Genomic DNA, 23,331 nt, shown 5'->3' with positions numbered 1-23,331 from the left:
ATGTAGGATCGAGCACATGGTAACTAACTCACTACACTGAACCACATGCCCAGTACAGTCCTCCATGTGAAAGCAAAACACACAGGAAACTCTCTCTGATTTTTGAAGGTTATCCCAGAATATCGCTTTTTTTAAAACATAGCAAGGTATCAACGAAAGAAAATACTTATGTAATAACGGCACATAAAACATAAAAATACTGCACTATAATTTCAAGTAAGTTAAGTCATCCCTGGGCATTAAGATGGCAAAAAAAAGTCATACGATATATATTTTTCTTAAGACAAAATCTTGCTATGTTGCCCAAGTTGGCCTTAAACCCCTCAGCTCAAGTGATCCTCCTGCCCCAGCCTCCCAAGTAGCTGGGACTAGAGGCACATACCACAGCATCCAACTTAGAAAATATAAACTTCTATAGTCAGGACTGTACAATTGTTTGATCTGTTTGATTTTTTTTTCCTTTTATTTGCCTTTTCCACCCTTACACCACTCCTAAAGAAAATCTGCAGTTAGAGGGTTTTAACAAATTAATATTTTCTGTGATTTTTCACTCTTACTGGTAATGTTGCTCTGGGTCCGTTAGGGGGCAGTAGCGAACAACACAAGAACAGAGGAAAATGGTACTCACCATCACCTGCACACACAATCTGTAACAGAAAAAGAAAACGGAAGTCAGCAGATTCATTCAGACATGGAAAATGCAAATCAGAAATAGAGCAGTTGAGGATTTAATAATGGGGGGTGGTACACGCATTAAGCTAAGGCTTGCTGGCCAGGGCTCTGGTGTCTTGGGACATTAAATATGGGGGCTAGGAGAAACCAGGGGTTAATTACAAAGATTAACAGGGCAGCTGTTGCTACCCAGTGTTTCTCCCACAGTCAGCACTGGAGCGGCTCACCAAGCCAGCGCCTCTCTCTTGCCCCTTCTTGGTGAACTGAGGCACTTGCTAGGACCAGATAAAAAGGAAACCAGGATCAGCACATCCCCAGAACCATTTCCAGGTCACAAAATGCAGTGTGCAAAGCCAGGTGTACCAGAAGAAATTCACTGGTTTGGAGATGTTCATTGTACAACAATACACCTTCTATCAGTAGGTGGCAGTAATATATTTTTTTAATCATATGGCAAGCAGCTTTGGGTAGAATGAACGTTTGAAAGAGAAAGGACCTTAAAGATTTAGCTGCTAAATCCGCAATCTTCAGATCCCCAGCAGGTTGGGGGGGGCGATCCTCAAGGATATTCATTGTGATCCATTAATTATTTCTCCATCCTTTCAAAGTCTAAAATAATTCAAGGCTGTCTGTCCCATTGTTTCATAAACATATCTTTTTGGTGAACTGCATTGTTCAAAGTATGGTGCTCAGGAAAAAGAAAATAATCAAAAGGGGAAAAAAGTCCTCTAACTTCCCACCACACTTAGAATAAAATTCCACCTTTTAATCACCAGCCCCTCTGGTCTCAGTGTCCCTCATATTCTCGAAGCTGGTTTCCCCTTAGCGCCTTAGGGATTTATTACCTCCACAAGCTTTCTGCCCCGACCTTCCTCCTCAAGGCATGGCCAAAACTGTCGCCTCTTCAGCAAGTTCTTTTCCAACCAGTCACAGAAATTAATGCCCCTCAGCCCCAGCATATCTCATCTCCTCCAACTACAATGCATGCTTCATGAGACTATGGGGCACACAGTAGGCACTCAACGAGTGCCACTGCAAAGAAAGAACGAGCCCAACAGGCAGGGGAAGCTTCCCCCATGGTCCCCCATTCTCAAACTCCCACCCCGACACTCCACTCCAGCTGTGACCTCATCCTCTCAGGCCTAACCTGCTCAGCCTGTCTCCCGGCCTCCACCCCTGCCCTGCAGTCCACACAACGCGCCCATCCAATAGTCTGCCATGGACCCCGGGAGTGGGGGAGAAAATGAGGAGTCCGTGGCTGGGCAAGCAGCACAGGGGGGTAAACATACTCTGCCCAGGAGTTGTAAAGTGTGAAGCCACAAAACCTCAACACCCTAGGATGGCACGTGCCAGCCCCTCCCAGCGGCACCTCTTCTGCATGTGCGTCTACGTGCCTCGCCTCTCCTGGAACCCATCCACCCATGAGAGTATCACCTAAAATCATGACAGATCTAGTTCCTGCCCTCAAGCTGTTTCCAGGGGAATGAGTCGTGTCTGAAAATAAGGAACACACGTAGAAAACCACTGGCAATTCTCAAGCACCTGCATGGGCCAAGTACTCCGCTAACGTGCCAGAGCTACAGCAGATAGCCTCTGTGTCGCTGGGAGGACAGCAGGTGAATGGCGCCTCCTGGGTTGGCGCCATCTGACAGGGGAAGTCCAAGGAGGGCTGCAGGAAGGCAGTGTCCGCGTGTGTCGGTGATCTGACCCTTAAGTCAGAGGCCTGATTCACATCAATAAGCTGATGGTTGCTACATGGGACAACCTTCAAGAGAGCGCAGAGCTCACCTGTTACACCTTGAAGGAAAAGGCAGGTTTCCAGGAGATTAAAATCACAGCTTTGAATCTGTACTTGCTATGTGTTCCACATGCTGGGCATTGTATAAGTGCTTCCAAATATCCATCTCATCCTCCAAAAAGGCCGGAAGGTAGGCACAGGTCACTAATGAGCTGGAGAGCTGCAGGGCCTGGATCTGAACCCAGGCACGCAAATCCAGAACCCCTGGGCTTAGCCACAAACTACATGCCTCCCAAGTGCATGTAAATATGCTAGGAGTTTGGGACAACTTAAAAGCTCATTTCAAAAGATGACATCAGTGTGCTCCTTGTGAACCTCCACCCTCCAAAAACTAATCCCACAAAGAGAGTTCAGCATGCCCCTTGTCCAGGACCACAGAGCTGGTCAGGGAGAGGCAGAGCCAGGATCCAAGCCATTGGCCAGACCCCCAGTCTCTTCCATTAACCACAGGTAAAAAGATACTTGGAAAGACGCCTGCATGACACCTGGCACGGTGGGTACTTCATGAAGACCACTTTAGAGAGCTCCTTTTTCTCAAATTAAGTCAAAGCCCTGTTGTGCCTCAGCATGAGATGGGAGGAGACCAGTTTCCACAGATTCACATGCTGAGCAGAAAAAGAAAGTTTTGCGGGACAATTTTTTACCAGTGGCGGCTAGGCATGGTGACAAGAACAACCTCAGCTCCTTCCCCACGAGTGAAGGACTCCAAAGAAATAACCCCCCTTGTGAATGACCTTCCACAGTGGCTCTCCACCCCAGCCTCTCCCAATCCTGGAAGGGAAAGAAGTGAGCACTCCACAGCCTCCTCCCTGGGACTCCTGTACAGCAGCAGTTATAAATCCCCGCTTTGGAGATAAGGACGCTGGGGTTCAGGGTACACAACCCAAAATCACACAGCAGCCATGAACCGGCCCCAAGGACCAGGGAAAAGATGAGAAGAATGGGAAAGAGAGGCTTCAGGCTGGAGATAAGACCATGCCTTCCCACTCTCTACTTCCCTCTGGTGGAAATTAAATCAGTTAAAAGGTGCTGGGACAAGCTTTGTGCCAGGGGCATATCTCCCTCTGAGCCTCCCAGCCCCAGACCCCCGGATCAGAGGGTTATCAACCAGCCTGCCCTCTGGCTAGGGCTGAGGGGGCACCAGCAGTCCCGGAACCCAGACTGAACCAGGGAGCAGTGCTCACGTTGAGAGACTGCAGGTGTTAGGGCAGCAGAATTTGCAAGAGTCAAAAGGCAGAAACAACCCAACCAGTATCAACAGAGGATAAAATGTGGTACATCCATACAACCGACTATGATTCAACCACCACGGAGTGAAGGGCTGGCTCACGCTGCACCAGGACCAACCTGGAAGACTCGGCGGAAGCCCGGAGCGTTGCAGTTCACGTACACGCAGCGTCCAGAACAGGGAGCTTCACGGGCCTGGAAAGCAGGCTGGTGGTCACCTGGGCTAGGAGGATGGGGACATGAGTGGTTGCTCATGAGTTTAGGGCTCGGGGTTCCCCTGTGGGTGACGTGTGTGGGACTAGATGAAGCGGCGGTCACACACTACTGCCGATGTACTAAAGGCTGCTGAGTTCAAATGTTTCCTCCTATGCTATGTACATTTCACCTCGATTTTGTAAAAACATAACGGTCAGTAGGTGACTGTATAATCAAGTTCAGTCACTGTGAGGGAGGAGGAGGAGGAGGAGGAAGAGGAGTTGAAAAATAAGGAAGTCTTGCGAGGTGGATCTGGGCAGACAGAAGAGAGAGAAGAATCACCCTGAACTGGAAAAGCACATGCTGAGCAGAAGAGCCTGCCCAAAGCTCTGAGGGAGCTCAGAGCCAGGGGCAGCCAGAGGGTAATAAAGTGCCCCAGGTTTACTAAGCACCAGCCACATGCCAGCTGCTGAGCTGGAAGCTCTGCATCCCTCTTCTCAGCAGAGTTGTGGAGTCAGGCTAAGAGATGGACCTAGAATCCAACACCCTGAAGGACATCATGCACCAGCCCTGGCTGCGTGATGGGCAGGCTGCAAGCTTGACCTCTGTTCCTCAGTGTCTGTATCTGTGAACAGAAATGATGATCCCACCTGGCTCCTGGGAGTGGGGATGAAACCCAACAACCTATTCCAGCGGCCACTATCACCGTCGTCATCTTTAACCCTTCACAGCAACCCTGAAAGGTCCTCCTGTCCCCACCGTACAGACAGCATGGCCGAGGCTCAGATCCTACTAACAAAAACAATGGATAACTGAAATTCATACTCTCCCACACATTTTTTTCCTCAAGTATTAAACAGAACAACTCAAATACAGAGGAGATCACTGAGACCCAGGGACAGCGAAGGACTTGTACAAGGACACCCAGCCAAGGAGGCAGCACCAGAACCAAAGCCCAGGTCTCAGTCTCACTCTCTCTCACCAAGTGTCCCCAGTCCCTCCTCTCCTGGGGTGCAGATCTGGCCAAGCACCGGTAACTTGCCCTTTTATTGCTTCTCCCCTGCAAAGTCACTCAGTCAATGCTTCTGCTGACCCCCACAGCTGGACAACAGGAGCAATCACTGAGGAACAAGATAACCCCCAACGAGGACACCCAGGGAAGAACGCAGTGGTGTCCTCCGTTCTGCCAAAGGTTTTGACCACCCAGACACCCCAGGTGTGGGGGAAAGTCCATCACACAGCCAAGGTGTCCAAGAACACCCAGCACCACACAGCAGGGAGACTCTTCTCCTCCTTTCTGCTGTGAGACTTCCGGCCTTGCTGCTGGCTCCCTCCCTCAGAGACGGGTTCCTGTTCCACAACCCCCTTCCCTTCTGCTGAAGAGGCAAACCCTCTCTGGGAACCTCTACCCCTCCAGGAACTGTGGTTCCAGTCACAAGGATCTCCTCCAGGCCCTAAAGAAAAAGCAACTGTTACCGCTGCTCCTCATGCCATCCCTAATCGGCCAAAGCTGCAGTAGTGACATCAGTGATCCACTCTGAACCCTGGATTCTTCTCACTCCACAACTAAGTGGCAGGATCTCACTCGTCACATTTACCTTAAACTTCTAAATTCCCCCAGCTCTACATGAAAACACTATATACCAAAACACCCCTACCTCTTCTCCTTCTCCCCTCTCTCTGATGCGACCATCCCATGAGGCCTGTCTCCCTGTCTGCAAACCAGACGCAAGTGGCCCCTCACTCCTTGTGCTGTTTCCCTGCCCAGTGCTCCCTGAGTTCCCTCTTCTCTGCAGTAGCCAAGTCCTCATGACCTCCAATGGAAACAGCATCACCCTCGGCTGAGAAAGACTCAGGCCATTTCTGATGCTCCCAATAAATGCAGAAACATAAAATTAACAAGTCCCAGACAGGATTCTTTCTGTTACAGGGTAATTTTGTTTCAATTCTGTCAGATTATCACTAACTCTCTCTAGATCCTCTTGTCTGGAATATAAAAACCGAAGCCTAAAGTGGGACCTTCTGTGAATACTGTGGATGACAGCCAGGTCCTGTTCCCTAATCTATGTACCTGGTTGCCCCTCCTCTAGCCTCTCCCTTCAATCTACAGAGAAAAATAGAACTACTAGACTACTTTCCAGAAACATGTCCAACTAGGGTAAGGAGAGTTTTGAAAGGGTCTGTTTTCAAAGCTGTGGGTAGGGTAAGGGAAATTAGGAAGGGATGTGCAAGAATCCTGGGGTAACCACAATATGAAAGAGCAAACGGGCTGAGAGACTGCCTCTCCCAGGAGGCCCTCTGACTGAGGCCTCCTGCTGGACTGGCCCAGAGGGAAGCCAGAGGTCAAGGTCACCCCTGGTGTAGAACATAAAAGTCAGGCTCACCTTGGTGAGCAGTGCAGGCTGGAGACAGGTGAGCAGGGTGCACAGAAGCCCACAGACCAGAGGCACAGAACTCAGGACATCATGGCTGAGAGCCTGGGAATCTGGTGGCAGGTCCAACTCCCCCTGGTCCTTGTGCTCTCACAGAGCCATCCCTTTCATCAACTATTCATTAATAAAATGACAGAAGGGTGCCAGCAATGTAGATCCCGTATCTGGGTTCTCCTAAGACTCAAACGAACTCCCCTAATTCCCCGTTAACAACCTTCTTCCTGCTCTGGGAACCTCCGAAGCCACAGTCTCTGGGTTCCTTGATGACTTCCGACCCTGTTCAGTCCCTGCCATTCATGCCTCCTCCTTCACCCGGCACTGTGCCAGGCTCTGGGTTGGGTGTGGAACATATGGGGGACACTTAGGTGACCCCCAAGCCCCAAGAATTCACAGGCAAGAGAACCACCAAAAAAAAAAAAAATGATGGTACGGGGGGGGGGGGCCGGGGGCACACACCTGTCACCCCAGCAGCTTGGGGTTCTGAGGCAGGAGGACAGCAACCTGTAGGCCAGCTTCAGCAACTTAGCAAGACCCTGTTTCAAAAGAAAAAATTAAAAGTGCTGGGGAAGTAGGCTGGTGGTAAAGTGACCAAGTTCAACACCAAGTGACAAAAAAACAAGGGGCCCCAACAAGCACCACACCACAATGTGTACAAGCAGCCAGGAGCCCTGCTGAGGAGCAGGCAGAGGGTGCAGGGACCTCATAAGCTTGAGGACAGGAAGGGAGGGCATCGACAATTTGAGGGCAGCCTGCAGGGGAAGAGTGGCAGAAAATGCTTCTAAGAGTGACTGTCCCCCTGCATGCCAGGGAAATTTAATCCTGGCTAGTGCTACTTGTTATCATGCTGACTGAGCCCCTTGCATCTGCCCAGTCACTGTCCTTCGGCTGCTGTGTTCAAGACATTTAAAACTTAAAACCATCCCAGGAGGCAGCCGCTGTGTTTATCCCCATTTTACAGATACGGACACTGAACCTTAGAAAAGTTAAGAGCCTGCATCTTACAGCTAGTAAGTCTAAGATTCTGGCCCAGGTCTGCCTGGCCCTGAAGCCCTGAACCTTAACCACTCCCAGGCAGCACTAAGAGGCTTCATCCCCAGAAAGTCTCAAGGGAGACCAAGAAATCCAAGGGTGACCCCAGGCCTGCAGGTTGCAAACCCCTTCCCTGGCCTCACAGCCAGGTGCCATCAGGCCAGCCTGGGCTGGATACTTTTGCACTCTTCCTTAAACAAAAAAACACCGGGAGGGGAGCGAATTCACAGAGTAGCCTGGATGTTAACAACTGACAAAGCTCCAGGTTTTCTATTATACACATTCTTTTTCAAGGGTGGGTAATAAGTAACTGAATAGCACAATGGGTAACAATAGACTCTTTATCCTTCTAAAACCAAGCCCACACACCATATGACAATAGTTATTTTTACTTACTGATGTAATTAACCAAAATGTGAACCGCTTCAAGCAATGTTTAAAATCAAATAGCATTTTATGGGATTTGGAGCATGCACAGATTTCTTTTCTGAAAGGCCATCATTCTCCCTAGTCCTCATTTATCTCCCTTGTGAAAATTACCCAACAGCTCCCTATAATAAAAAAGGCCCCGAAAGGTAAATCCCTGATCATGAAAAGGGCTGATGGGGTGAGCCCTCCACCATACCCAGAAGTCAGGCAACGAACATCACTGTGAAAACTTCCCAGATGCAGGTGCACATTGTGGGGTGGCCTGGGCACCTGGCTTCTGCTTCCACCCTACAGTCCAAAAGGCAGGGGGTGGGTGGGCAGGCTAGTCGGAAGCGTGGCAATGGTACCCAGGGCATAAGACATCAGGCAAAGCAAGATGACAACGGGTTGGCTTATTCTGCCTCATTTGCAGATAAATGACTCTGAACTTGATGCCGTCATCCAGGAGGGATGGTGGAGAAGAGTTAGCATAACCCATAGTTCCACACTCCAAAGCACCACGTGAGGCTTCGGTGAAAGGGAGGAGGACCAACCACCCCACACAGACCGAGTGGCCTCTCCCCCACCTCAGGGCACCTAGAGGCATGAGGGACTCTTCCAAAGGCACAGAGGAAAGAGTAACCAGAGGCACTATTTTGGTGAGACTATGTGAACTCTGGGATTTAGAGCAGAGGGTGACCTTGGAAATCCAAGGTCAGAAGTTTCCACGGGTATTTTTAACAGCAAAACCATGTTTTTCAAGGAGAATCTTAAGAACAACTACATATATACGTAGAATTCCATACTTCATACCTGGCATCTGTATACATATGAATGTAAACATGTGTGTACGTATGTGTGTGTATGTGTATGTATTCTTCAACAAAGCAGCTTTTTCCAACTTCAAGTGGCCCTGCTCTTATTTTGAACGTAACCAAGTTAAAATGCTGATGGTTCTCTGCTGTATTAAGATTTGGCGTAACAGATATCTGGACAAGTATTTTCATTATCATTTTAAACACACTCCATCGGTGGGGGGCAGATATTAAGTGAAACTCAAAGCAACACTTATGAAACCCCCGACAATGGACCTCAAAGAACACAAATGGAAAACAAGGGATCTACCTTCCCTTTGACAACGAGAAGGGGAAAGGAAGCCCCAGTGTGGTTCAGCAGCTTCAAACCAGCCACCAGCCTGAAGCACAAATCCGGGACACCCAGCAGGGCTCAGTCCCTTCTATACAGAGGTCAGACGATCCGAACCCCCTCTCCACCCCATAAAATAGATCTCAATCAGGGCTCCATCCTCTGAATCTAGCTCCCTGGCATCTTTTGTTCAACCATGATTTTTCTTAAAATCCTCAGTGTTTAAAAAAAAAAAACAGGGAGACTTAGCAGTTTTTAAATGCCGATTTTCAGCTTCTCAATAAAAATTTTTAAAAAAGGATTTGGTTTCTTATCTGGCCCCATTCAAGTTATTAATTGGATCTGACTGTCAATCCCCTTGGGGTGGGGGGCAGGGTGAGTGCTTGGCGTTCACAGTCTCTCCCAGACACTGTCACCCCAACGCTGAGGACAAATGGCAGTTGCCAAGCAACATGGCACCCACACTGAGTGTTCTCTGCCACACGTGAGCATACGAAGGCCTGCAAGGCATGTGACTTTTCACAATTTGGCCCCTTCCATTTATTTATGTTCCCAACGGGCCCTGAAGACATCTGAGTTTGTGACCTTTGATCGAAGTGTACCCTGCAACCAGAGCACCTGGGTTACAATCATTAACCGACTATTTACTTTCTAGGGTTCTCTCTTAGGAAGAGCTTTCTAGCCAATGTCAGGTGTGAAGAATGAGCACAAAGTGAATATTAAATGTGCCATTCTGGCTGCCCCCAAATTCCCACCACCTCCCCACACCTCTGCCACCAACGCTACTCCCAAGTCCCCAAAATCAAAATACAAGGCAGAGCCCCGAGCTTCTAGTTGAAGACTTTAATTTCATGCCCTAAATCTAATAAAACTGCCCCATAAATCCCACCAGTTTCCTCCTGTCCCATCCACCCCCTCAGAGTACAGATAAAGACAGCCTATCGCCACCACTCGCAAGCCAAGCCACCACCCCACTGACCCCGCTACGCTGAAGAGAGAGGGCTGAGACAAGGTGGGGTAGGGCAGAAAATCAGTGGGGCTTGGAGTTAGGTCTGAATCCTGGCACCAAGACTTTAATTAGCAATGATCCAAAGGCCAATGACCTAACTTCATGAGTTACTTCACCTGTGCCATGTTTAAGAACAGTGTGTCCCCACCAAAGCTCCCGCTGAGACTTAAACCCTCCATGCGGCAGTGCTGGGAGGTGGGTGCGCCAGGTGTTTGGGTCAAGCGGGTAGTGCTCTTGAGAGGATTAATGCCTTTCTGAAGCAGGTGAGTCCCTGCTCTCAGGGGACTGGCCTGGTTACCATAAGAGGAGGCTACCCTTCTTCCCACCCCATGAATTAAAGCAGCATGAGGTCCTCAGCAGGTGCAGTCACCTGGTCCTAGACTTACAAAACCATGAGCCAAAATAAACCTCTTTCCGTTATAAATTACCCAGTCTCTGCCAATCTATCTGTAATAGCACCAGAAAACAGACCTAGACAGCTTGTAAATTATTGTCAGCTCTGCAGGATCCATATGGGGATGAAGCAGCATGAAGTAGGGGTTCTAAAAGTGCAGGCCAACACCATGGGCCCCATAAAAGGGAGTCGCTCTGGTACTGCCAGCCATCACAATATCATCTAGCTGGAGTAAGGGCAGGGTGAAATATTGAAAAGTACTGAGCCTGAGAAGTGGGTATTTTTCATTTGTGTGCATCTGATAATTTTCATAACTACAAGAAAATGGCAGGGATATGTGGGATATATCTGTAACTTCCTCTCAATTTTGTTGTGAACCTAAAACTGCTCTTTAAAAAAAAAGTGAGTCTCTCTCTCCCCGTCCCTCTCCCTCTCCCACTCCCTCTTCCTCTCCCCCTGTCTCTACCCCTCCCTCTCCCTCTCCCTCCACCTCCTCTAATGGTACAAAAGTATTTACCTCACAGGATTATTGTGACAAGTATTAAATGACAATCCATGTGAAGAACTCAGCATACAGAGGGTGCACAATAAATATTAGCTATTATCATAATTATCACCTCCAGCAGGGCCTCAGGAAGTGGGTAAGAGTAATGAAGCACAGAGGAGTGAGCAAGATGAGAAGAGCAGGCCCGAAGGCACGTCTGCCACACAGGAGCCTGGACAGCAGAGAAGGGCAAGTGGGCACTCGGGCTCTTCTACATAGTGAGGAGATCTGGGGTTCCAATCCTCACTGGCTCCTTCTTGTGTCCCACTGCCCATCACAGCCAGAGTTGCACCAAGCCCCCGGGGAAGCCAGGCTGCACCAGCCAGGAACACACTGCTTTCTGCAAAGCCACCATCAACCCCACTCCCCACACCTGCCAGGAGGGTCTGCCGAGCTTGGCTGAGTGCCCATGGAGAATGGTCCCCTTCTCTCCATGTGCCAGGACGGTCTCAGGCTAGGCTCAAAATCTCAAGTGGTGATGAAAGGTCAGCCTTATGGATCTTCCCATCCAAAGCACAAGTGCATCACTGGAACATCCATGCGACACAGTTCTCCAATCAGCAACCTAAATACAAACCCAGGTTTCACGGGAAAACCATACAGGCATCATGGCAGGGGCTGTCAAGCCACAACCACCACCCCATAGACACTTTTTAATTTAGCATCCAAGCAGTGAAAAGAGGACTGAATCGTCAAATGGATTATTGCAGAGCTGGCCCACAGAGAAGATGGTGACAGGCGGTGACAGGTGAGTCTCAACATCTCATCAAGCCCAATGGATGCCCTAAATCGAAGGGTCAACAAACTTCTTCTGTAAAAGGCCAGACAGTAAATATTTTGGGCCCTACAGTCTGTATAACTCTGCCAGTGTGAGGCTGGGCATGGTGGTGCATGCCCATAATTCCAGCAACTCGGGAGACTGAGGCAGGTAGACTGCAAGTTCAAGACCAGCCTGGCAACTTAGCAACACCATCTCATAATAAAAAATAAATAAATAAATAAAAATAACAATAAAATAAAATAAAAAGGACTGAAGAAGTAGCTCAGTGGTAAGTGCCCCTGAATCCAATGCAGTACCACCCAAAAAAAAAGAAAAGAAAGAAAAATTCTGCCAGTATACTGAAATCAGCCACCTACAAACTAATACCTATGGTTGTGTCCCAATAAAACTTCACTAACAAGCATTAAATTTGCATTTCATATAATTTTCATGTGTCATAAAATATTATTCTTTGATTGTTTTTTAACCATTTAAAAATGTGAAAGTCATTCTTAGCTCGCAGCCCATCCAAGAACAAGCAGTGGTTGAAACTGGCACACAGGCTATAGTTTGCTGACCCTGCCCTAAATCACATATTTACCCTGGACAGAACCCACAAGTATGGGCCTTTGGTCGGATCCTAGCTCCATGTCCTGGTTCTGACAATTACTAGCTTCAGCACTGAGCTAAATCTCAATCTTCTCATCTAAAAATAAGAATGATGATCAGACCCTCCTCAAACATATGAGAGAATTAAATGGAAGGGTATCAGGGACAAGGCAATGTTCAAGAGAGGACAATTCTATTATTATTAGCATTGTCTCTTTGCTTTGGGCTGGATTTCCATCAACTCAATTTTGGAAAGCACATAGCATCTCTCAAGGCTAGAATGAAGTTCCAACTGGAAATCTTTGGCTGATAAGACATGGGAAGGAACAAAGTCTTTCTTAATGAATGCAGGGTATTTGGGAGATTAAAATAATTTGAAACGCGAGTCCCTTGTCAAGAGAGCTGCCTTCTCAGAGCAGCATGTGGCATCCTGTGCATGCAGCTGACCCTCTGTTAGCACTCAGCACACACCAATCAAATGACCACATGCTCACCTTCTCTCTCTGGTTACAATATAAACTCTGCCAGGGTAAGAGCAGTCCTACTTCCTATCCACCCACAGCTAGCACATCACCTTCCCTGTTCCATGCTCATTCAGCATGGGCAGGTACAGATCAGTGGACTTTTAACTGGATCTCTGGGACCTGAGACAGGGCTGGCCTGGCCTTTCATAGGTGTCAGGGACCAAGAAGTTCTCATTCTGAGAACATTCTGACCTTTACAATAAGCAGCAGCGCCCCTCCCCCCCCCCGGCTGATAATTCTGACAGTATGGCGCCTATGGCGCCCACGGCTTCTCTTCCGGGACTACACTTTCCCGCCGGCGCGAACTTCACCTTCCCGCCAGCGTGAATTTGCACCCTATCAGGAACCCAGCAGAAGAATACAACCAACCAGGCTGCACCTCGTCATACCCCTCATTCCCTCAGCATAAATACCCGTGAGAACAATAAAAATTTGCAGCTTGATCAGAATTCCTGTCTTGCTGTCTCTCCCTGTGTCTCTTGTCCCTTCATTCCTTCTCTCTTAGGTTTGCCGTCCGCGTTGATGTCCCGCGGGTCGGGACAGTTGACGCCCAACGTGGTTGGCTCGAGCCTTTGTTTGAGAAGCGAACGCTGCCCTCTGGGGAAGACTTGGCCAAGCGGGATTCGGGATCGCCTCGGTAGACGCGACCGGGAGTCAGATCCAGGAGGAGAGTGAGGCCAGCGCAAGGTGAGTGACGCACCATGGGACAAGCAGTTTCGTCACATGATTTGTTTCTGACGGGTCTCGAGGAGGCCCTCAAGACTTGGGGAGCGTGTGTTAAGAAAAAGGATTTAAGATCATTCTTTTCATACATAGAGGATTTGTGTCCTTGGTTTCCCCTCGAGGGGTCAATTGATGGTAAAAGTGGCTCAGAGTAGGAGACTGCCTCAAAGATTATTATGAGACTTTTGGTCCTCAAAAGGTGCCTGTCACTGCCTTTTCTTATTGGAATTTAATTAATGAGATTCTTAAAAGCTCACCCTTTGACAGTGGTACTTTAAAACTTGTAAAGATTGGGGAGCAGGCAATGCAATCCACCTCTCGCCCCCCATCGGCATGCCCTTTGGTTAGTATTCAAATGCCCCCTACTCAGCCTTCTCAGGACCCTGGGACCCTCCCAGACCCCGGGAACCTCCCAGATCCCACCTTACCAAAAAAGTCCCCTAAAAGTCCCCCAAAGATTTATCCGGTTTTAAATCCCTATGATGACGTGACCCCAGAGGAGGAGGCTACCCTGGAGGAGGCAGCGGCTCAACACCATTCTCCAGACCTGCCACCTCTTAAAAATCCACTTCCCACTTATACATCCCCTGCCTTTTGTGCTCCGGCCCCTCAGGGACCTACTGCCCCCCCAGACATTTTTTCCCCACTTCCCTTGCCTAATCTAACCCCTTTACGTGAGTCTCTCCAACTTAGGCGGGAACAAATCCAACTTTTAAAAGAACTAAAAGCCCTTGATGCCAAGCTTCGCTCACTGGCCTTGGGCACGGAGTTAACACTAACTGGCCCAAGACCCCTCAATACTCGTAAGGTGAAGCCACGTGGTCAGCCTGTTCTTGCCTTTCCAGTCACTCGCAGTCAAGCAGATCAGCCCGCACAAACTGAAGCAGAGAATTTAAAAGGAAGTCAGGAAGAGGAATCAGGGGAGGAACAAGAGGTAGAACCAGAGAGGGAACAAGAGGAGGACCAGGAATCAGGGGATGAGGAGGAGCCCACCTCTGGACAGAGTGGAGTCCTTGGTTCTTATAAAAGGCTGAGCCTCCGCTTTCTTGAAAGACTTAAAAAGGCTTGTACACAGTATGGCCCCACTGCACCTTATACACTGGCCTTGCTAGAGAACCATAGTACACAGTGGCTCACCCCTAATGATTGGAAATTTTTGGCCCGAGCCACCCTCAGTGCGGGTGACTTCCTGTTGTGGAACGCAGACTTTAGGGAATACTGTCGGGAAACTGCCCAAAAAAAATTCAACCAAGGCTTCCTCTAAATCCTGGACCTATGTTAAACTAGTGGGTAATGCGCCATTTGATACTAACCCTAAACAGGCATGCTTTCCTACTGGGCTCCTAGCACAGGTTCAAACTGCTGGTTTGCATGCTTGGAGACGTCTCCCTCAAAAGGGCTCGGCCACCACCTCCCTAGCAAAAATTCGTCAGGGTCCTGACGAGCCTTACAGTGACTTTGTTGCTCAGCTTAATCTAACTGCGGAGCACTTACTTGGACCAAGTGAAAATGAGAGCTCCTTTGTAAAATATCTTGCCTTTGAAAATGCCAACCCAATATGTCAAGATGTTCTTCGGCCCCACAAAGATAAAGGGGACCTTTCTGACTTCATTAGGCTGTGTGCCGGGGTAGGAACAGCCCATGCCATGGGTCTCGCCATTGGTGCCGCCTTCACCAAGGCCCTTCACCACCCTGGCCCACGTACTTGCTTTACTTGCAAACAACCTGGCCATTTTGCACGAGACTGCCCAACAGGGAAACTGGGTCAAGGACCCATATCTCCTCAAACAAGGACTAAACCACCTCCGCTCACCCTTTGCCCTAAATGTGGTAAAGGTCGCCACTGGGCCAAGGAGTGTAGATCCAAGACCAATGCCCTTGGACAGCTTATTCCCTCTAACTTCTCGGGAAACTCCTCTCGGGGCCAGCCCCTGGCCCCGACCACCCCCAGAGCAAATCCAGGGGCAATAAGGTTTGTTCCCTCTCAGACTCCCAACCCAATCCAGGCTCCCTGTCCTTCTCCACAATCACCTCCCTCCAACGTGCTACCCCAGGCAGCGCAGGATTGGACCTCTGTGCCTCCACCGATACAATATTAGACTCTATGCAAGGACCTCAAATAATACCCACTGGGGTTGTAGGCCCCCCTCCACCTCATATGTGTGCTCTTATTCTTGGGAGAGCTCCTACCACCTTACAAGGTGTTCAGGTCTTCCCTGGCATCATTGATGATGATTACACTGGAGAAATTAAAATACTGGCCACAGCTGTTAACAGAGTAGCGGCCATCCCTGCAGGAACAAAAATTGCACAATTAATACTCCTTCCCCTCAATTCAGGAAATTCACCAGGAAACACAGCCTCTTTAGGTTCCTCTGATGTGTATTGGGTCCAACCTATCTCCCACAAAAGACCCACTCTTACCTTATTTATTGAAGGAAAGAAATTCCAAGGGATCCTAGATACTGGTGCGGACGCCACAGTTATTTCTCAAAAATATTGGCCATCAGAATGGCCCCTCACCTCATCACTAACTGACCTTAAAGGGATAGGGCAGTCAAGAAACCCCTTAGTTAGCTCCAGGGTGCTTAATTGGACTGACACAAAAGATAACACAGGGAATAAAGGAACCGTTACCCCCTTCGTTGTTCCTGATCTCCCTGTCAACCTTTGGGGACGAGACATTCTAAGCCAAATGAAAGTTATTCTTGCTAGTCCCGACTCTTTAGTCACTCATCAAATGCTTCGTATGGGCTTTATCCCTGGTACAGGCCTTGGGAGGCTAGGACAAGGACAGGTTGAGCCTGTACAGCCCATACAAAAAACAGACAAATTTGGACTTGGGTATGTGGATTTTTAGTGTCGGTCCCTGACCCTCCTGTACCCCATGCAGACAAAATTATTTGGGAAACTCAAACTCCTGTGTGGGTGGATCAGTGGCCCCTTACCCAAGAAAAATTAGAGGCTGCCTCCATGTTAGTACAGGAACAGTTGACAGCCGGCCATGTGGAACCCTCAACCTCACCCTGGAATACTCCTATTTTTGTTATTAAGAAGAAATCAGGCAAATGGCGCCTTTTACAGGATTTGCGCGCTATCAATAAGGTTATGCGCCCGATGGGGGCATTACAGCCAGGCATCCCTACACCGGTAACTATTCCTAGGGACTATTATAAAATGGTCATCGACTTAAAAGATTGCTTTTTTACTATTCCTTTACATCCTGAGGACAGACCCTATTTTGCTTTCAGCCTCCCCCATATCAATTTTCAGGGCCCTATGCAAAGATTTCAATGGAAGGTCCTTCCCCAGGGTATGGCTAACAGCCCTAGTCTTTGCCAAAAATATGTTGCTCAAGCAGTAGACCCTGTGAGAGAGCGGTGGCCACAAGTTTATATATTACATTATATGGATGATTTGTTAATTGCTGCACCTAATACCTATGATCTTAACAATTGTTATTTGGATCTCTATAAAGCCCTTACTGCCTTGGGACTTCAGATAGCCCCTGATAAGGTTCAAACACAGGACCCCTACACCTACTTGGTCCTCAAACTTTAAACTAATCAAATTCAAATCCCTAATATACAATTGCATGTGGACCATCTCCACACTCTTAACGATTTCCAAAAACTACTAGGGGATATCCAATGGCTAAGACCATATTTAAAACTACCCACCTATGTGCTTTTGCCTCTTAATGATATTTTAAGGGGAGATTCTGACCCTTCTTCTCCTCGAGAGCTTACTCCCGAGGCACGGCAAGCATTAATTCAAGTCACAGAAGCCATCGCTCAACAATTTGTTACACAAATATCTTATAACCTTCCTTTGGTTTTGGTTATATTACACACCCCTCATACACCCACGGGACTATTCTGGCAGCGGGATCCACATTTTAAAAATAAGGGTTGCCCCTTGCTCTGGGTTCATTTGCCCGCCACATCCTCTAAAGTTATTGCTGTCTATCCTGCTCAGGTAGCTTCTATCATTATTAAAGGTCGCTTGCTTTCTCGACAACATTTTGGCAAAGACCCTGATAACATTCTGATTCCATACACTAAGGATCAAACCCAATTTTTGCTACAGACGAGGGATGAATGGGGTATTGCTCTATCAGGCTTTTTGGGAATAATCGATAACCACCTTCCCAATGACCCCCTTTTGCATTTTGCTCAGTTACATCCATTTATTTTTCCTCGGGTTACTCGGAAGGCTCCTATTCCACAAGCCCTTACTGTTTTTACAGATGGCTCCAGCAATGGCCGTGCAGCCTTTGTTGTTGATAATCAGCCTACCACCTTTGACACTGCTTATCCATCAGCACAGCTTGTAGAATTGTTTGCTATAACACAAGTCTTTATGACATTTTTTGATAAACCTATTAATATTTATACAGACAGTGCTTACATTGCCCATTCTGTGCCCCTATTGGAAATTTCACCCGCCATTAAGGCTTCCTCCAACGCAGCCTTTTTGTTTAACCAGCTTCAACAACTAATTCAGGCTAGAAAACATCCATTTTTCTTAGGACACATTAGAGCACATTCTGATCTTCCCGGTCCCCTATCACGGGGTAATGCTCAGGCTGATGCAGCCACTCGGTCCCTTTTCCCAGTTCTTATTGGATCCATCCAAGAGGCCACAGATTTACACAAACTTCACCACTTAAATTCTCAGAGCCTTCGGTTACTCTGTAAAATTACCAGGCAACAAGCAAGGGAAATTGTAAAAGCGTGTCCTGCTTGCGTTGTCTCCCTTCCTATTCAACATCTGGGTGTTAACCCTCGAGGATTACTGCCCAATCAGATTTGGCAGATGGATGTTACTCACTTTCCTGAATTTGGGAAAACAAAGTACATACATGTTTCCATAGATACCTTTAGTGGCTTTATTTTTGCATCACCACATTGCGGAGAAGCTACCAAGGATGTCATTTCTCATCTTGTCTCAGCCTTTTCCATAATGGGAAAGCCAGCACATATTAAGACAGATAATGGCCCTGCATATACCAGTACCAAGTTCAAACAGTTTTTTGCCACTCTTCAAATCTCTCATACTACTGGAATTCCATATAACCCTCAAGGTCAAGGCATTGTGGAACGTGCACACCTCACCTTAAAAACCTGGCTTACCCGCCTTAAGGCCTCTTCCCTTGCATTTACCACTCCCAGGGATGACCTTAATCATGCATTATTTGCTCTTAACTTTCTTACCCTAGACAATGAAGGACATTCGACCGCAGACAGACATTGGCATCCCTCTTCTAATTCTGCTCGCCCATCTGTTATGTGGCGCGATCCTTTAACAAATAAATGGAAAGGCCCAGATCCCGTCCTCATTTGGGGACGAGGCTCAGCTTGTATTTTAGATCAAGAACAAGCAGCCCCAAGATGGTTACCAGAACGCCTGGTCAAACAGGTCAATGATTTACCACAACCCAGGGACGGAAACCTTCCCCCTGAGGATGAATCTTCCTCTCTTATAGATGCAGCCGACAATCTATGCGAAAAATCCCCTGAATGACAGACCCTGTTCTTGCACAACCTTTCACACTTCCTTCCATAGTTCTTGTTACTCCTCCGCTCAAACCTGTTCCTCAGGGGGTAAAATCTACTTTACTACCACCTTGTTAAGGTCCCATACAGGATCAACTGGAGGGGATTGGTCTAATACCCCTGGAAAATTAAGTGTTGCATCATGTCCTGCAGACTTAGTAGGGCAAACAGTTTGTTGGTCTACTATAGCCCCCCTACATGTATCTGATGGAGGAGGCCCCCAAGATTCTAATAGAGCCAAACAAGTCTATGAGAAAATTCAACGGATGTACGAGGAACTGCATCCTAGTCTCTTATATCACCCACTAGCATTACCTAAACACAGACCTTCTGAGATAGACCCTGCCACTTACGATATTCTTGAAGCCACTTATGCCTTGCTTAATTGGTCTAATTCTCCCTTGACTGCAGATTGTTGGCTTTGCTTGCAGTTAGGATATCCCGCTCCATTAGCTATTCCAATTGATTATAGAAATGACTCAGCTGCTACCCGTACTAGAAAAATTGCTGGAAATGTAACCTATCCTAATACACCATGGTCCAATTTAACCAGTAAAAATTGCCTACCGACTCCACCATTTTTGGTACAGCCATTCACATTTTCCAATACTACTTGCTTTTTCTCACCTGGCTATAATAATACCTGGGATTTAAATGTAGGGATTATGACATTTAGTGATTGCTCTGAGACATTCAAATTTTTACAGCCATTGTGCCCCCCTAATGGCACCGTATTTGTCTGTGGAGGTAATAAGGCTTTCACTCAACTGCCAGCCAACTGGACTGGACTATGTGTCTTAGCTGCCTTGCTCCCAGACGTAGATATTATTCCAGGAGATGAGCCTGTTCCTATACCAACAATTGATCACATTGCAGGACGAGCTAAACGTGCTGTCACCTTTATCCCTTTACTTGCAGGACTTGGAATAACTACAGCAGTGGCCTCAGGTACTGCTGGTTTGGGGGTCTCTCCTACTCAATATACAAAATTATCCAGACAATTGATTTCTGATGTACAGATACTCTCAAGTACCATACAAGACCTTCAAGATCAGGTGGATTCCTTAGCAGAAGTGGTCCTACAAAATAGGAGAGGTTTAGACCTTCTAACTGCCGAACAGGGAGGCATTTGTCTGGCTTTGCAGGAAAAATGCTGTTTCTATGCCAACAAGTCAGGAATTGTTAAGGACAAGATCAAACAGTTGCAGGAAGACTTAGAAAAACGCCGACAAGCACTGGCTGATAATCCACTATGGACTGGATTCAGTGGACTCCTTCCCTATCTCCTTCCCTTCCTAGGTCCCCTCCTTTGCTTGCTGCTTATTGTATCTATAGGTCCTTTGATATTCAACAAGATCATGGCTTTTCTTAAAGCTCAAATTGAGGCTATACAGGCGAAACCTATTCAGGTTCATTACCATCGACTGGAGATGATGGATCGTGATGGTGATCTTAAAAGACCATCACCCCTGTGAGCTGAACTGGACAGCCAATGACGGGTAAGATTCGTGAGAGCTCATACCAACCTAAGACAGGAAATGAGGGCCAGAGCCTCATTATCCAATGACGGGTAAGGATGTTGCTCTGCCACGGACAACCTAAGACAGGCGCAGTTCCCGAGGGATTGTCACTCCAGCCCTATACCTGTTCAGGCAAGCTGTGCCCCCGTCTCGCCACATAACCTCTATCACCCCCTTAAAATATGGCTATCGAAAAATGGTCAATAATTTTATATAAGAAAGGGGGAAATGTCAGGGACCAAGAAGTTCTCATTCTGAGAACATTCTGACCTTTACAATAAGCAGCAGTGCCCCTCCCCCCCCTCCTGGCTGATAATTCTGACAGTATGGCGCCTATGGCGCCCACGGCTTCTCTTCCGGGACTACACTTTCCCGCCGGCGCGAACTTCACCTTCCCGCCAGCGCGAATTTGCACCCTATCAGGAACCCAGCAGAAGAATACAACCAACCAGGCTGCACCTCGTCATAACCCTCATTCCCTCAGCATAAATACCCGTGAGAACAATAAAAATTTGCAGCTTGATCAGAATTCCTGTCTTGCTGTCTCTCCCTGTGTCTCTTGTCCCTTCATTCCTTCTCTCTTAGGTTTGCCGTCCGCGTTGATGTCCCGCGGGTCGGGACATTTTGTTATTGAAGATTGAGAAACATGATTTTCCTCTTATGGCACATTTGTGACAAATTGAGCATTATTAATGAATATCCTTGACAATAAACTAGTTTATTAAGTCTTTGTGATACATTGGCATGTATATGGAGAGAGGATGAATTTCTTTTGATCTTGGGGTTGTGAATACAATAAGAAAGAAGATGATAAAGGACAACATAGAAAAAAAAGTCAGAATAAAACTGTGATTATTTATTAATAGCACAATATATTATCAAATCAGCAGAAAGTCTGTCAGACACAAGGTAATCAAAATCAGTAATTGTCAATTAAATTATTATATGTATTAAAATATTTTTATATAGTTTTGAAAGTACATAAATTAGGTAAGAGAATAACAATTTGTTAGATTTTCAGAGAAGGATTCTGTAAAAAGGAGATATTTGAATAGAAATATACAGAATTTCACAAGAATATATTTACTCAAATTGCATGTAGTGCTAAAATGTTTCGAAGTTTACTAACTTCTGTGCAGACTATCTCAAAGTTTCATACCTCTTGTTAAATGTGTGTGAGTTCAACATGGGTATAAGCACTCAGAGACTCCACTGCGCCCTAGAAGGAGGTATCTTAGGTACTGAATTGAAAATGCAAGTGAAGAAGCAATGACTGAGAGCTTTTTTAATTCAACAAAATTGGTTCCAGTTAAATATCTGAAGCTATTTGGATGAGGTTAACAATGTCCAAAAGGTCAGCAGAATATTTACATCAAATATATAACATACTGGACATAAAATAGGCAACAAATAAAAGAATAAATATCAGGAAACAGATCACAGGCCTAGATGTGCTGTTTGGTGTAGCATGGCAACTGTGTAAGCATTTTCTTTTAATTAAACTTCTATAAGGTAGAAGTTAGTAAATGTTAGCAAATAGAAGCACTAATCAAGACATTGATGATCCCACTAACTGTAGAGAATAAGGTAAGAACAGAAGCCAATCTAAGGTATCTGAATGACATGAAGAGTGTCTGCTCCTACCACTCCATGACAGGATTTTAAAAATAGTTCTCCACTACTTCGTCTGACCTCCACCTAGGAAAAACATGAAGAAAGTGGAAAATAGCCTCTTGAAGAGGTTGTGGAGTAAGTCCCTGTTCCTATGAAGAGCACCAGGCGGTAGTTATGCCAGAGAGGAGTCATCAGACCATGACAGAAAACTGGCAGAGAAGTCTAATTGCTCAATTAATATCATCAATCAGAAAATGCTTAAAACTTTGTTTGACAGGTAAAATAAGTATGTTTGAATATTATTCAACATACAAGTAATTAAAAAATAATAGAAACAAATAGAAAGCAAGTTTTCATTGAGCTTGCAAAAAATATTTTTTGAGCTGCATGTAAGGTAAAATGTATTAGCTCTTGGATGTATTGTGCAAACTAGATGAAAGAATAAATAACCGGGAATTCATATATGAAGGTAGTGATAACTAATATTGTGTTATTTTCTGATTCCACTAAGATGGAAAGGAACTATGAATGGTTCCATTGCTCAAGAACCTACTAACACAGAAGGACTTGCTTTGAGTTCTTTTATGTTTTGGTTGGTTTAAATACCTTCCTCTCTCTCTCCCTCTCTCTCTCGCCCCTCTTTCACACATACACATACACACACACACTTACACACATACCACACACACACACACACACACACACACAACACACACACACATCCCTGGCCAAATATATTTATGAAAATATAAATACATCAGTACACACATTGGATGTGTCAAAGGTATAAGTTATTAGGTGTTTGTTTATCTCAGATTTATAAAATTATATCTTAGTTTTCCATAATTTTCTAATGACAAGAAATGGTTTGCATAGTCTTCTTTACATTCTGATTCCTGTTTCTCAATCTGTATACTTGAATATGTAAATGTGCATGTGTGAGTGTGTGGGTACACGTGGTCATCCAATACACTTGATGCTTTTGAAATCTGCCTCATGAACATTATTATTTTTTAAACCAATGAATTCATTGAAATGTACCTTAGCATATATTTTAATTATGTTTAACTTTAATGATACATTTATTCAACCTAATATTTGTAAAATATTATGTAAACATAAAATCAGAAAATAAATTTGCAATATTTTACATTACCTTTTCCTTACTA

This window comes from Sciurus carolinensis, unplaced genomic scaffold, assembly GCF_902686445.1.
Source record: "Sciurus carolinensis unplaced genomic scaffold, mSciCar1.2, whole genome shotgun sequence".
In the NCBI taxonomy this organism is placed as follows: domain Eukaryota; kingdom Metazoa; phylum Chordata; class Mammalia; order Rodentia; family Sciuridae; genus Sciurus; species Sciurus carolinensis.
This window is presented reverse-complemented; position numbering follows the sequence as displayed.